Genomic DNA, 18,071 nt, shown 5'->3' with positions numbered 1-18,071 from the left:
AAAAGGGTAAGTTTATAATGATTTTCCCACCTAATTAAAAGGAAGATGCAAATAACATAAAAGGCTTGCTTAGGGAAAAAATTTGTAGAGCACTAATTAGGAATTTCTTAGGGTTACCAAAATTTAAAAAGGATAAAACCTTAACTTGCACAAAAAGAACCAAGAATATTCACTATGAAACACACTCAAAAAAATGTGAAGTGAAAACATGACCAATATCATCTACATGCCAAGGAACTTCTAAGCCAAATGCTTCAGGCCTATACTAAGCCGAGTCTAAAATATGTCATTTTGGTTCAAGTAGACTTATCCTTTCACCAAGAAGATGATGTTTCATAGGATAGAAAGGTATGCATTGATAGAGAAATCTACGACTACCAAAACCATATGTTAGGAAGAATTAACTTGGCTAGCCCTAGTTGAATATGATGGAAGAGGTATGAAGCTAAACAATGTGATAGACTTGGAAATAAAATTTAGTATCAATGTTATTGGATACAAAATCTAGAATTCAAGTTGTAAAATTATCAAGAAGAATCTATCTTTTTACATATCCAAGCATTAGCACACCCAACTAAGCAAGAACATGGAGATTATTTAGGCCTCAAAGAACAACACATTTTTAAAGTTCAGTTCACTCTTAGTCCATTTTTTCTTTTATGTGCAAAAATTATTTCCTTCAAATATAACTGTTTCTTGGAAGAAAGATACATTAGTTCTATATCAGATAAATGAATTCATTAGTGAGATGGGTGACAACGTTGAGAGCATCATGGATGCATACTTTGACAATTTCAAGGAGTAGATTCAAAGTAGGCTTAGGATTCCTAAGAAACTTGTAGAGGATCATGAGTAGGATATATATTTCCTAATTGACTATGATAAAGTTCACATATAGACAGTTAGGCCTAAGATAGCATGGGTTAAACCTCTATCATGTGAGGTAAATATTGATGAGACAAGAGACATTACTGAGGCTCTCATCAATGATATAACAGACCCCAAGGGTACCTATTTTGGGATATATGATGAAGCTAAAAACAAGAATCTCATGTGAGATTTGGGTCCCTAAATTTGTAAAAAGAGGAAAGAAGGGGCTAGAAAGCATTGATAAGAAACTTGAAAAATCATATTCATCTCCTATGATCACTAAAGGAAAAGGTGATGATATAGAAGACGAAGGTGAAAAGGGAGATGAAGAGGAAAACAAAGAAGAAGAAGAAGAATAGGTAGATGATCCTCCCAAGAAGAAGGGAAAAAGCCCATCTAAGCTACCAAAAAAGATTAAAAGGTCTACTCCTATGATTACCACCTCCAAGCCAAGAAAAACGAAGAGAAAACTAAAGATACAGGATGAAGATGAAGATGATGATGAAGAATAAAATACCCCAATCATATCCTTGAAAAAGGAACCTCCTACCTTTGAGAAATAACTTAACAATATAAGGGAATGAAGGGGTATGGTAGGTTTTAAATATTTTAGGTATGACCCCAAAACTAAAGAAGAGGAAAAATAGATTGAGGAAGCATTACTTGAGAAAATGGCAAGATGGAAATATGACCCTTCTGAACTTAAAGGGCATGCTCATAAAAATCTACTAAATGTCATTTCCAATCTTTGGGATAATGCAACAAAAACATATAAATATATCAAAGAGCATACCCTAGGGATTCTTATGCCTAATCTCTTTGATAAGGAAATCAAGATGAAAATGTCCAAAAATAAAATCAAACAAACTCCAAGATTTAAAACTTTTCAAATTTTATCAAATAATATAGAACATATTGTGCAATCCACAAAAAAGACATGGAAGAAAATTTTTGACATCAAAGAAGGAGGACACCTACCAGAAGTTCAAACTATAGAGAACTTTGATCCTAAGAAGATTGTTGTAGAGGTAATAGAATCACTCCCTACCACATCACCTAAGATAGTACTTGAGCAACAACCCATTAAGTTGAACCTAGTTCAACTGAGATATGAAGTGAAGTTTGTTTTACCTTGTTAGAATATATAGTCCACTAATATAATTGAGAGGTGGGGGATGAATTAGTTATCCAGCTATTATCACAATCATCAACATTACAAAAAACTTAACCATATGAGTAATATAAATTGAAATCACAACAAGATATGCATACACAATTAACACCAGATATGTTAACTAGGGAGACACTTGATCAGAGGGAAAAAATTGGTGGGGATGATACCCACAAGATGATGTACTAATATAAATATTTCTTGTTAGAGGATAGACCCTATTAGGAGTCTATTACAACAGTCAGTACATATGACTCCCTATTAGGAGTCTTTGAATCTCGGTTAGGAGATTCCAACCCTATTAGGAGTTGTGGAAGATAGATGGACCCACTACCCAAATAGCTTCAAGGTTAAGACCAATGAACCCACTATCTAAATGATCTCTACATTATTCCTTATAGAATAATAGAACTGAAATGTACTTCCTTTCTTTATCTCTATCCTATCAACCAGACTTCTACTCCTTTGGATCTTGTAACTAGATCTCACATCCTATAACCCATTGGATCACTTACTTGTATTTAGCAAGCACTCTACTCCTTTTCACACTTTTAATTCATACAACACTTGATTCTTGATACTTTAAAAACAAGGAAAAAAACTTTTCTTTATACCATACCTTCATAATAATTTCTTGAGTCATCCTTGAGGCTTTCCCAATTAACTATAATAAGATAATTAATTGAATTGCAATTATAATAGCACTATCATCTCACAGTCTATAAAAAACCTCACATGTGTGATACTAGCATGCGTGTACTTGCTGGCATTACCAAACTACTATCCCTTTTCATTGTCTGACTGAGTACTTCATTACATCTCAAATGAAAGATAATAATCAAACATCATAATAGTGTTCTTTAATAATATGTTTCTATATTGCTCTCAATAAATTAGGTACAACTGTTAGGAACCTGTGTGTTCCTTCTGTTTATTTTGTTAGAGTAGTGTTGTTGGACGCATATGCTTTGTAAGTCGTCTCGTGAGTATATTTTATTATCCCACATGCATAGGTAGTATTACTTTTCTAGATCGTACTCAGTATATAAGAATAGGTTGAGGCCCTTGATGGGCACGAACAAATTTATTGTATTGAGCTTGCTCAAAGGAGGTTACCCCCTCGAAGTGGCCTGCGATCAGTAGATTCATTCTGAGTTCTGCTATCACTTTGTATTCTGTTATTTCGAGCATTCTCACGATATTGCTATAAGGAGGTTCATCACATCTGGTATCAGAGCACTCTCTTGGGCTCGCTGGGTGGAAATTACATCAAATTTTTTTTCTGTCGTGGCCTTCAGGTTCCTCTCACTTCTAATATCTCTTGTTATTGCAATAACTCTTTTCAGTTGTTCTGTCTGTGAGTGAATTTTTCTAAGTCGACTGTTCAAAAAAAAAAAAAAAAAAGAGTAAAAATTTTTCTATTTTTTAGTCGTAGCTTCCTTGTTTGCTTTCTGTTTCTGCTCATACTTCCGCAGAACGTCTGCAATATCATTTCGCATACTTCCTTCCTTGGCGACCCAACCCCAAATTTTACATATCAAAGCCCTAAATCCCTCATTTATCTAATTTTAGGGTTTGCCCTATCTTTTTCACCTCTCATCCAATCGCCACCAAACTGAGCCACAAGATTCAATTCCTCATTTTGCTCCCTTATCCCTCTTGGACTGTTCGCCTCATTTCGCCTCCCTACCCTTGAAACCCTCATTTTTCTGTTTCCCTTGTCCCTAGATAGTCTCCCACCACCCGTCGAACACCCATTTTCTATCTGAGTTTTACCCAAATCCAAGTTTACCGTAACTAAAAAAGTTTTTATTTCTCATCTTCTACCCATTCCAAAAAAAAAAAAAAAAAAAACCTTGCTTTATGGTTGTTACGCGTACAGGAGCAAAAATCATGGAAGAAGAAATGGCATCCCTCAAAACCAAACTTCAAGATCTGGATGACAAAATTCTGGGTCTTAACTTTCAGCAGTCAGCCATGAGCCGAAACCATTCAGGAGATATTGGGTCCTCTTCTGGCAATTTTCGTGGACCAAAGCTTGATTTTCCACGCTTCGATGGTTCTGATCCATCCCTGCTCTAGCTTTGAAGTCATGATTGCCAATGGGGGCACTTTACCTTGTAAAGGGAAATGTCACAATGTGCGTCTCTCTATTGGCGATTATAACATGCGCTCTGACATGTTTGCCTTACCCTTAGGTGGCTGTGATGTGGTTTTGGGTGCCCAATGGTTACGCACTCTTGGCCCCATTCTCTGGGATTTTGCTGAACTTTGGATGCAATTTTCAGCTGAGGGGCACCAACACACTTTGAAAGGCTTACAACCAGGGTCTCTCAGCATCATCAGTTCACACCGTATGGAAAAACTTCTTAAGAAGAATTCACATGGTGTCATCGCTCAGCTCCATTCCATTCAGATGCAGCCATCAGCAGTCTCTAGCACTCCTGCCGATCTCCAACACATTTTGGACAAGTATTCTGGTGTATTTGCTGAACCTGTGGGATTACCTCCTTCTTGTCCAGAGGACCACCATATTCAGCTCCTTCCTAGCAGTGTTCCGCCCAACATCAGGCCCTACCGCTACCCATTTCATCAGAAGACCGAAATCAAGATACTTGTCCGTGACTTACTGAAGCAAGGTATTATTCGCCCTAGTACTAGTTCCTTTTCTTCTCCAGTTCTGCTTGTTCGCAAAAAAGATGGATCATGGTGACTCTGCATTGATTTCCGCGCACTTAATCATCTCACTATAAAGGACAAGTTTCCCATTCCAGTTGTTGATGAACTTCTTGATGAACTTCATGGGGCTCATTTTTTCTCCAAGTTAGATCTTCGTTCTGGTCTTCTTTGATGATATCCTCATATATAGCAAAACTTGGGCTGAGCATCTCCATCATCTGGAGCTTGTCTTGCAACTTCTCTCTAATCATCAACTCTGTGCAAAACTATCTAAATGTGTGTTTGGCCAGGAGGAAGTGGAGTATCTTGGGCATATTGTTGCACACCATGGAGTGCGGGTGGATCCTACAAAAATAGATGCCATGAAAACTTGGCCGCATCCTAAAACTCTCAAGAGCCTTCGGGGTTTTTTGGGGTTGACTGGCTACTACCGCAAGTTTGTCAAAGATTACGGGAAAATTGCAGCACCATTGACAGCTCTGTTAAAAAAGGATGCCTTCTCCTAGACCCCTGTTGCTGAGACTGCATTTGAACAACTGAAACAGGCTATGTGCAGTACACCTGTTCTCGCAATGCCAGATTTTTCCAAACCCTTCACTATTGAGAGTGATGCTTGCGGCAATGGATTGGGTGCTGTTCTCCTGCAAGATGACCATCCTATTGCGTTCACTAGCAAAGCCCTCTCTGGTAAGAATCTAGCCCTCTCTACTTATGAAAAAGAAATGATGGCTATTTTGCATGCCGTACAGAAGTGGCGGCCATACCTCTTAGGGAGTCATTTTTGCATCAGAACCGATCACCAAAGTCTGAAATACTTCCTGGAACAACGGGTATCCTCTCCTACACAACAGAAATGGGTCAGCAAACTCATGGGGTATGATTATGAGATCACCTACAAGAAGGGTAAGGAGAATATTGTGGCAGATGCTCTTTCTCGCACATTTGATAATCAAGCTTCCCTTTCCGCTATTTCTATGCCCATTCCCAATTGGTTAGCGTCTGTTCAGCAGGGCTATGACAGTGACTCTTCTTTATCTCAAATCATTCACCAGCTAGCCAATAATCCTTCTGCTATACCACATTACTCTTGGGATGGTGCTTCTCTTCGATACAAGGGTCGGCTAGTGCTTCCTCAGAACCCAGCTCTACATCAGGCTATTTTTTATGAACTCCATGCTTCTCCTTCTGCAGGGCACTCAGGCTTCCTCAAAACTTATGAGCGAGCAAGGAGAAACTTCTTTTGGAAAGGGATGAAACAGACGATTCAACAGATGGTGGCTGAATGTGATACTTGCCAACGCCACAAGGGTGAAACGACCCTCCTTCCTGGCTTGCTCGAACCATTGCCCATCCCTACACGGATTTGGACTGATATTTCTATGGATTTCATTGAAGGGCTTCCTAAATCCGGTGGCAAGACAGTGATCTTGGTTGTGGTTGATCGTCTCTCGAAATATAGTCATTTTTGTGCCCTCAGCCACCCCTATACTACCTCCTCTGTTGCACAAATCTTCATGGACCAGATATTTCGTCTTCATGGACTCCCTTCTTCCATTGTCTCTGATTGTGATGCAACTTTTACCAGTCATTTTTGGACTGAACTGTTTCAGAAAACTGGCACCAAACTGAAGATGAGTTCGGGCTATCACCCACAAACTGATGGTCAAACTGAAATTGTCAATAAATGCTTGGAAACTTATCTTCGTTGCTTCACTTCCGAACAGCAACATCAGTGGGCCAAGTGGCTCCCTTTAGCTGAATGGTGGTACAATACCTCTTACCACACTGCCTCTAAAATGACTCCATATGAAGCAGTCTATGGTCAGGCACCTCCAGTGCTCCTTCCCTACACTCCCAACAGCTCACCAGTCCAGGCAGTTGACATAGTTCTCCGCAGCAGGGATCAGATTCTTCGTACCTTACAGGATAATCTTCACATGGCCCGTAATCGGATGAAACAGCAAGCAGATCAACACCGTTCTGAGCACTCATTTCAAGTTGGGGATATGGTTTTTCTTCGTCTACAGCCATACAAACAATCCTCCCTAAAGCTAAAAGGGCGTCATAAGCTGGCCCCAAAATTTTATGGGCCTTATAAGGTTCTGCAGAAGATTGGTTCAGTTGCTTATAAACTGGAACTTCCTCCTTCTTCTCGCATTCATCCAGTCTTTCATGTTTCTTGTCTAAAGAAAGTTCTGGGTACCACTGTCAGAGCACAAACTACTCTCCCTGAAATGGATACGGAAGGATCCATTATCCTGGAGCCGGTGGCAATCATTGACCAGCGCACTCGTCAGCTTCGCTCTCGCTCCATCTCTGAGGTCTTGATTCAGTGGCATGGCATGCAACCAGAGGATGCTACCTGGGAACCCCTTCTTCAGATTCAACAAAAATTTCCACACCTTAAGCTTTGAGGACAAAGCTTTTTTCTAAGGGAGAGGGGATGTTAGGAACCTGTGTGTTCCTTCTGTTTATTTTGTTAGAGTAGTGTTGTTGGACGCATATGCTTTGTAAGTCGTCCTGTGAGTATATTTTATTATCCCACATGCATAGGTAGTATTACTTTTCTAGATCGTACTCAGTATATAAGAATAGGTTGAGGCCCTTGATGGGCACGGACGAATTTATTGTATTGAGCTTGCTCAAAGGAGGTTACCCCCTCGAATTGGCCTGCGATCAGTAGATTCATTCTGAGTTCTGCTATCACTTTGTATTCTGTTATTTTGAGCATTCTCACGATATTGCTATAAGGAGGTTCATCACAACAACTATCATGCATCATCAACTTAAACTCTACACACTTAGCCACATCATCAAGATATAGTTTGGAACATGTCCTTAACCACACATCACTAAAAAATTAAACCATTATCCATACTTGTAATATTTCTTATTGTTGTTCTACTAGTCTTTATAGAAACATTGTTATGTTGACATCAATGACAAACATAGTCATGAATGAAACATGTCAATACTCTCCAATGCTTAGGATGATCCCCCAGTGTCAGGAAAAAACAAAATTATCAAAATAGATGAAAAAAATTCAAGTTCCAAGAATACAAAATAGTACTTTGTTGATGTTGTTATCTCAAATCCTCTTCATCAATCTAGATTCCTCTAGATTCTAGAACTGGCATCAGTTATTCACATGCTAAAAATCTCAACACAATCGTGCATATCCTCCCTCTAGATGACATCAATTGTTCACTTCACACTAAAAATTCACAATACATCAGATGCACATTAGGTGCATGCTCCTACTTCTTTACATGAATCTTTCTAAATCTCCCTAAAGAGATATCTCTTCCTCATACATACTTATGAGTTCTTCTCCCCCATTTCTTAGGAGGTGTTTTCCATTCAAATTCTCCCCCATTGACAACAATGTCAAAGGCCTCAAAAAATACAAAAATATTAATTGTTATAACTACTTCTTCAACTCTTCAATTAGCTCAAGTGTCCAAAGACACTATCCAATTCCAAATACCAAATACCAATAGTCCACAATGAATCAATACATACAATATACTCCCCCATATAGGAAGCATTAGCATTTAGTCTAATCTAACCATTGTGCTTTGTACCACTTAACTAATGCATTATCTACGTCATCTACTCAGATGTAGGTAAGGGCATAACCCCAAGCATACCTCTTAGGTACTCAAAAGTATCTTTAGGAAAAGGCTTGATAAAGATATCTATGATCTAATCTTTAATACTTGTATACTCCAATCCAATGTCCTTTACTACTATCTTCTCTCTCAAATACAAATTACCATTTGTTGTACCTTTAATAAAACCAAGTTTTGTCAAATACCTATAAAACCTTGAATACCAGGTTCTAGGCACTTGCCTTAGTCCATACAAAGCTTTCTTTAGTTTGCATACCATCTTTGTTAGAGGTAATATATCAAGCTTCTCAATGTATACTTCTTCTTCAAGTTCTCCATTTAGAAAAGTTGACTTGACATCCATCTGAGAGACTTTGAACTTCTTACTTGCTGCATAAGCCAAGAACATCCTTATTGCTTCCATTTTGGCTACGGTTGCATGTGTTTCCTCATAATCTATGCCTTCTTGCTATGACTACCTTTCCAAATAAGTTTGGACTTGTTTCTTACAAGTTCTCCTTGTTCATTCATCTTTTTCCTAAATACCCACTTGGTTCCTATTGCATTCTTATCTTTAGGTCTAGGAACTAACTCCCATGTCTCATTCTTCTCAATCTAATCCAATTATTTCTTCATTACTTGAATCCAATGATCATCCTTACAAGCTTCATCTATACTTTTAGGTTCCACTTGAGAAATTAGACATAATTCTTCATTCAGTTTGTTCCTTTTCATCACATCTTTATTTTTACTCCCAATTATCTGCTATGGAGGGTGATTCTTTGTCATGTTTTTCCTAGAGGTATGATTTGACATCTCAATTGTTATCTCATCTCTAGGTTCAAACCTCTTATCTTTTCTATACTCAATAGATAACACATCATTCTGCAAGTCATTGTTAGTCTCAAAGAAAACTTTAGCATTCTATCTAACAATTCTAGAATTATCATCTTCTTGATCTAAACTATAATCTACCATATTTTCTTTAGTATCAAAATTTTCATCAATTATATCATTTTCACATTCAATTATTTTCTTAGTTCTATAGTTCAAATATCTATATGCCTTTCACTTTAATGAGTAGCCAATAAACATACCTTCATCCCTTATAGGATCAAACTTACCAATGTCATCATTACTGTTAATGTAACATTTTCTCCCAAATATTCTGAAATATCTGATTGATGGTGAATGACCAACCCATAACTCATAAGGTTTCTTGCTCATACCTTATCTAATATGCACTTTGTTCAAAGTGTGCACTACTATATTAACTACTTCTCTCCAGAACGTCTTTGAGACATCATTCTCAAATAACATTGCTCTAGCTGCTTCTATTGTTGATTTATTTCTCCTTTCAATAATCCCATTTTTCTTAGGTGTTCTAGGTGCAGATAGTTGTCTTTTGATTCCATTCTCTTGAAAAAAGATGTTAAACTCTAGAGGTAAATTCTCCTGCTCTATCTAGTCTCAAACACTTTATCTTAACATGAGATTCATTCTCAACTCTATTCTTAAATATCTTAAACTTGTCAAAACCTTTAGATTTATCTTTAAGAAATGCTACCCACATCATTCTAGTGAAATCATCAACAAAAATCATAAATTACCTTTCACCATAGGATCCTCTTGTTCTTGAAGGACCACTCAGATCTATGTGAATGATCTCCAACTTGTCTATGGTAGTGAACTTCTTGTTGGGAAATGACACTTTCCTATGTTTAACCAAGATACATTCCTTGCAAACAACATTAGTAGGTTTAATAATCTTAGATATATCTTTGATTGCAAATGTTCTACTAACCTTCACAATATTATCAAATTTTATGTGACAAAACCTTCTATGCCACAACCAATTGTTGTCCACTTTAGCTGCCAAACATGTCATTTTAGTAGGGTTCAACTTAAATTCATTACCTCTTGATCTTGTTCCTATTCCAATTATCTTACCATTATTATGTTTGGTAATGCAAGTCATCTCAATGAACTATAATTGGTAATGCTTATCCATAGACTATCCTACACTCAACAAGTTATGCTTTAACCCATTAAAAAAATAAACATCATCAGTGTTAGTTTTACCATCAAGAGTAATAGATCCAATTCCTACTATATGACATGTTACATTGTCACCCACTCTAACAATACCTCCATCATGATTCTTGAACGTCAAATTTTTTTTCATATCACCTATTATGTGATGTGAACAACCACTATGAATTATCTAATCAGACTTCTTTAAATTTTTGGGAAACTAAATCTCTTTCTTCTCTAATTTCTCTATACAAATCATCTTCCTTGATAGCCACAAATCATAATTCATCATCACTTTCACTTTGACCTCTTTCATCATATTCTTTATCTTCATTTGCATACAAACATTATCTATCTCTTTTAGGCTTACACTTACCTCTGTACATTTTCTCTCTTTTAGGAAATTTAGATGTATAATGACCAAATTCATTACCAATCCAAAATTTTAAGATTTTCTACCATCTTTTTCTCTTCTTACCATAAGGGTTATACCTTTCTCAATTTTTTTATCTTCTTCAAATCTACTACTGCTAGAAAAATCTCTTCTTGTTCTTACACTCGTAGACAAATTAGGTTGAATGTTTAGAGCACCAAAATTTGTTTTGACTCTTTCTATATCTCTAGACTATCTCAATTCTACTTCTATAGACACTAATCATTCAAGCAACATTTTCTTTGTGAAATATTTAATGCAGGGAATTACTAGCTAAATCATCTATGTAATTTGTTGGAATGGTCATGTCAATCTTTTCAAGATCTTCCATAAAATTTCATCATCTTCCTTGGTTCTACCAAGAGACCAAATTCTTGCAACAATTTTTGATGTTCTACCAACATAATTTCTCACAGATTCATCATCTATCATCTTAGCATCTTGAAATGTACAAGTCCAATTTTGTAATCTCATTCTTTTGCATGATCATCAGCTTCAAAAGTAACTTCTAATGCTTTCCAAATTTCATAAGATGTTTGAAGTGATTTTATCCAACTATATTAATTCTCTAGAAGTGCTGACAGTAGGGCTTCTCTAGCTCTCATGTTACACATGAACTAATCTCTTTCTCCCTTACTACATTCCTTGAGCTTTCCTTCATTGAAAATTGTCTTATTACCTTTTTTCAAAAGCCAATATCCTTGACCCATGTACAACATATGAGTCTTCATATTTTTCTTCCAAGTATAATAGTTGGCCCCATTGGATCTTGGACTATCCTTCCTAAATAAATTTGACATCGATCTCCCAAAGTTGTTAAACTTTCTCTTGAAGGGCTTAATGCTCTAATACCAATTGTTAGAATATATAGTCCACTGATATAACTAAGAGGTGGGGGGTGAATTAATTATCCAGTTGTTATCACAATCATCAACCTTAAACAAAATTAACCATATAAGTAATATAAACTAAAACTACAACAAGATACTCCTACATAATTAAAACTAGATATGTTAACTAGGGAAATCCTTATTCAGAGGGAAAACCCATGGGGATGGCACCCACAAGATGATGTACTAATATAAATATTCCTTGTTAGAGGATAGACCCTATTAGGAGTCTGTTACTGTTAGCCTCAAAATATTTTTTGACACTTGAGTGCCAACACACTTAATCACTTTCTACACTGAAGCCTAGATCACAATATATTTTGAGCCACAATATGTGTGCCAAGGAAGAAAAACCAATAGGTGTCAAGTGATCTTCAGGTGCCGAGAAGCCTTCAAGTGCCGAGCAGCCTTCAAGTGCCAAGTGACTTTAGGTGCCGACCATGATCCAAGTACCGAGCAACATTTAGGTGCCGAGTTATAAAGGGTGCTGAGCATTTGGAATTAGCAAGTGCCGAGTAACAAAAAATCAACATATGAGTTTTTAACTTCACAAACTCATATGTAAATCATTTTCATGGCTGACATATGATGAATCTCGAAGGATTAAAATGATAAGATCAAATCTTTTGTATTTCCTATGCAATCTACATGCAGCCAATAAGAAGAATGGAGAAGGCATGCAACCAATAGAAAATGTGCAAGGAATGAGTGGGAAAGTAGAGATTCAATATAGATCATAGATTCATACCTAAACCTAAGTCTTTGAATATCTTTTTAAGGAAGATAAAACCACATTTTAAATATAGATGGATGAAGAAGATAACATAATCATAAGTGGAGCTCTGAGTAGAGAGTAGTAAGACTTAGAGAAAGAGATTAACAATTAAATATCCAATTAATCAAGGACAAAGTGACACAAATGAGTATCAGATCTCAGAGGATCAAGATCAAAAGAGAGCAGATCAAGTGCCTGTATTCAGCAATCAAGGATTGTAAACTATCAGGTTTATCATACCTAATACTCTCTAGCAATTGTATTAGAAAATAAATTCTATGATTATAGGTTAGCTTAATAGCTATCTTGTAGATCCTTTAAATAGGTGATTAAATCCTTTGATAGGGTAAACACTTCATGTAAAGTGTTTTCAAATCCTTTAACTAGGTCACTATTAATACTCTGTAAAAACTTTAACAAGGCAGGCCTTTAACAGGGCAGACCATTAGAAGTGGTCAAATATTATTACTACAGTGATTTTGTGGGTATCATCCCCACCCCAATTTTACCTTCTTATTCCTAGAGGGTTTCTAGGTTACCAAAATCTCAAGTGTTATGTGGTGATGCTAATTTGCTTTTTCATAATTTCTTAATGTTTACATGCATGCATGTTCATTTCAAAGATATGTTATTAAGGATTTAAAACAAGTGAAAGTGAGAAGCTAGTACTTTTGATTCACCCCCCCCCCCCCCCCCCCCCTCTCAGAAGCATTCTTTCAATTAATATATTCCAAAAATTGGTATCAAAGTGTGGTTTCTCTCGAAAAGGAGCCTAACAGCTTGGAGGAAAAGATCTAAAGATGAAAGTTTTCAAACTTGGAAAGATCATTGAGAGCCAGGTGATAAATGTGCATCTCACTCTACAAAAATTAGAGGAAGCTAGAGTGGAATTAAGAAAATCTTTGAAAAGAAGAAAGGATATAGCCATAGCTGAAAATGATAAACACTACAAGGAGATTGATACTACACAAGTGTTTGCCAATGGAGACACCAAAGAGTTTGATGCAGCAATAGCAGAATTGATAAAGAAAAAAAAGTTCAAGCAAATGAGATAAGATCTCTCAAGATGGAACATGAATCACCGGCCATAATGTTATGTGAAATCACTGAACAAAAGAAAAGAGCAGTTGAGGACAAAGTTATGATGGAAGATGATAGAAGGAATCTTGCAAACAGACTTGAAGAAAAATGTACTGAATTATCAAGGATCTCTAACATGCAGATGGATACACTAGCACAAATGATGAACCTTCATCATGAACTCAATGTGAAAGATATTGAGATCTCTACTTTGAAGATACAGAATGAACAACTATAGAATGAATTGAATAGAGAAAAGGAGGTAGTAAAAAATCTCAACAAATCAAGTGAAGCCATCAAGTACTTTGAATAGTTGATGAAATTTTTGAGATCAGCCCATGATACATCAAGACTTGGATACAACGGTACTGAAGTTGGTGAATCATCAAAGAGTGTTGAGCAAAGAAGTTACAAAGGTAAGGATTCTAACCCTACTTGTCACTATTGTAATAAAAAGGGACATACTGCTAATGTTTGCAAGAGTAGAAGAATCAATCAGACAAACACACCCAAAAACAAGAGTTACTATCACAAGTGCAACATGCAAGGACATATGACACAAGACTGTAGATCCAGAGTTACAAGAACACAAAGATTTGATGGACATTGTCATAATTGTATGAAGTATGGACACAGAGTATTTGAATGCAGATCAAAGCATATGCGGACATCAAATCAACCAACAAAAACAAAAGGAAATGAAAGTCAGTACCATTGGGACTACAACACCAGGTATAGCTATCATTATTATTAGGAATATGGTCATATACCTCAGAATTGCATAAGAACACATTTTAGAGGAAATTATAGGAAATGCCTGAGCCAAACCACATGTTTTAGTTGCCTAAAAACTGGTCACATCAGCAGAAACTATGCTACAAGGTCAAAAGCACCAAAAATTGAATCAAACAAGGGCAAAGAAAAGATTGAAGTGGAACACATAAGAACAAACATGAAGAAGACATGGCAAAGAAAGAATGAGTCAAGTACATCAAATGAAAGGGTCACTTTACCCACAAGGTCAAGTGATCATTTCTCATTCAACTAAATCTCAAGATAATTCTATAGGGTTGATACATATAAGGAAGTATCACACATCAAGCCTAAACCACAAAAATATAATGCAAAATATAAATAAGTATGAAACAAGATGCCAAGACAAAATTTTAAAAAGGTGATGCCGAGCTATCTTTAGATGCTGAGTAAAACTCCAACACATGCCAAGTTCCTAATAACAATCAAGTTGATAGCTAATGCCGAGTTGAGTAACTCCTATGGAAGCTGACTGAAGTTGAAATGTAGTACAAGTTGAGTAATGTTAAAAATTCTTTAGAGGTCAAGTTTGTAATTGAGCATTTAATGCGATGAAAATAGTGTATATTATCATGATTTCAATCATTTTTCTTCATCGCGATTAAGAAGCAGAGAAAGGAAAAGGAGCAGAACAACTTCATACCAGTGAATCCAACATTCCAAGCATATTACAACCTCTTATAACACATTTTCATCGATCTTGAGGTATTTTCATTTGTGTCGAGCTACAAAGTTTCATATTTTTGTGAAAAGGAAACCCTAGTTTGCATAAATGGCTTCAAGTTCCAAGACAATCAAGGACAAAGAGTCATTTGAAGTCCAATTAGTATCTAATGAGGTTAGGCAGCCCAATTTTTTCCCTATCCCTAAAGTTGCATACAAAAATGACCCTGTCGGAGCCCTTTCTTGCATATCCCCAAATGTTGTTATGGTTTAGGATGTAAGAAAATGCTATAATTGCAAGATAGGATCCATAGGGGACATGGAAATAAGAGAAGCCTTTGCTAAGCTATGTGTCGATGGAGTCTTAAAAGATGAATACAAAATTGTTGAAAGGAAGGGTTTAACCTGAGTTTTGAGTTTTCCCACTGTGTTTAAAATAGAATGGATCAGACTCATGTTGAGCAGAATTCATGATGATAGTCTATGGTTAGAAGATGTTCCTGTCAAGATCACAAAAGGAATCATTCATAGGATAACTGGATATCCTACCCTAGATCGATTCAAGACCTTGAGAAGTGAATCAAAGGAGGCTCTTGAAAAGAAAATAGGTGCACAGTGGAATAAAAGAGGAATGACAATTCACACCATTCAAGATCCTCTAGTTGAGTTTGTTGTTAGAGTTATTGCACATAAATTCTATCAATCCAATAGACTCAATAGTGTGCCATGTATTGCAATAGATGTAGGCTATGAACTAGTGAAAAAGGATCATACTTATGATCTTGTAGAACTGCAACTACAATAGATTATGAGAACCTTGCCACTATAAGAAGGACAAAGGGTGCACAATGCAAATTTGGAGCAATCTTGATTTGTGCATTCTTTTATGTTCAGAATGAATTTCCCTCTTTTGGAAAAGTTACATGGAGAAGTGATAAAACTATTATATCCCAAATTAATGAATATATAGAACAAATGGGAGACAATTTTGATACCTTAATGACTAGCTATTTTGAGGATTTTAAGAAATCCATGAAGCAAAGGGTTAGAATACTGGTTTCCTTAGTGGAAAAACATATTAATGATATATGTTTCTTAGTTGATATTGACTTCACATATATCCAAGCATCAGCACCAAGGGTGAGATGGCTAAGGCTATTTGGTTATGAGATTAACATAGATGAAGCATCTGTAGCTATAACTGCATTATTGGTAGAAGAGATAGATAAAAGTGCTCCACACTTTGGCACTTATGATGAGGTAAGGTCAAAAATAAATATGGAATTAAAGACCACCTCCACATTAAAGAAGAAAGATAAATTTATGAAGAAAATCAAGAAGAAATTTGGTGAAGGAATAGAGGCTAAAGCAGAAGAAGAAGATGATGATGACAATGATGATGATGAGGATGAATAGGAGGAAGGCCAAATGGGATTAACTGAAGGTCTAGGTGAAGACAAGGAGAAGGGTGCTAAGGAAGAAGAACCCAAGGAAGCACCAATCCAGGCCGAGCCAAAGAAGAGAAAGGCAACAGAACAGCCTCCAGCTTAGGCCAAAACAAAGAAAACTGACACATCATCATCTCAAAAGCCAACAACCAGAGCTACAACAAGGGACTCTCCTCAAAAGGCCAAAGAGGAAGCCACAAAGAAGAAACCAATTAAGAAGACTCAGGAAGAGCCAAGGAAAAGAAGAAATTATGTAGCTCAACCTGATACTGATGAAGAAAAAGATCAAATTGAAAAGGTAAGCCATTTTTCAATTGATACAATATGCAAAAAGATTGAAAATGGAGATTTAAGTAACATAAATAAAGTTGATTTCAATAAGTCTACCAAAGAGGAACAAAATAGAATAGAACAATAAATTTATGGAATGATGGCATAGTTCAAGTATAGTCCTCTTGAACTAGATGGACAATTGCCAGATGAACTGTCGAAAATTGTAGAAGACAGATGGTATTTTTGTTTAAGAATGGAGAAGGAAATGAGAGAATCAACCCTAGCAAGCATAATGCCTGATTTGACCAAGGAGCAAATAGAGAAAGCAATAAAAAGGAATAATACTAGGTTTACACCTAAGTACAGGGCATTTTTCATTCTCCAAAATAAAATGGAAGAAATTGTACAAAGAACAAAAAAGTCATGGAAAAACTTGTACAAAAAGATTGAAGATTTTCTTGAAGAAGAATACAAGGAAGAAGCCACTGGTCCACCGAAAGAGAGAAGAAAATAGAGAGAAGAGAAGACAGTAGTAGAGCAAGGTAGTGAAGAAAAGAAAGAAGAAGAAAAGAAACAAGAAGAGTAAAAGAAGAAAGAAGAAGAGAAACAAGACAAAGAAAAGAAAGAAGAAGAGAAGAAGGAAGAAGAAGAGAAAGAAATAGAGGAGGAGACACAAAAGCAAGATGAAATGGCAATAGCTGACCAAGAGCAGCAACAAGATTAGATTGTGGAAGACACACAATCACCATCCTTAAGCCCTCCTCATGTACCCATTACACCTGCAAAAACTATAACAATACAAGATATTCCTTACATTTCTATTCAGAACATCAATCCATTAATTGCAGAGGATCTCAAAATAATCCTTGACCAATCCACACAACAAGAAAGATTATGTACAAATCCAGTATTGGTTAGTGTGGATGAATTACAAAAACTAGTAGAAAATACAATAAGAGATAAGGTGAAACCACAAGAACCACCTTCCATCATCTCTACAACTACTAGTGGTCAACTTCCAATGCCAACAGTTGTTTCACCAGACATAGTTGACACAACAATACAAAAGCTGAGTGCAGAAGGAGACAAAGGAATAAAACAAACATGACAGACTATAACATCTAATCCTATAGCACAAATTCAAGGTGCACTTCTTAAAGTTACAATAATTGATCAAGGTAGACAGTAGGAGTAGAAAATAGTGGAAACCCCTAAAGAGTAGGAGTTAGTACAAAACATTGATAAATTTTCCTACCTTGGGGGCTCCCTCACAATAGCCACTACAAATCTCTACACCAGGATCTAGTTCCACAAAATTTGAAAGGGTACTT

This window comes from Cupressus sempervirens, chromosome 4 (assembly GCF_028749045.1).
Source record: "Cupressus sempervirens isolate cs-2001-9-10 chromosome 4, ASM2874904v1, whole genome shotgun sequence".
NCBI lineage: Eukaryota > Viridiplantae > Streptophyta > Pinopsida > Cupressales > Cupressaceae > Cupressus > Cupressus sempervirens.
This window is presented reverse-complemented; position numbering follows the sequence as displayed.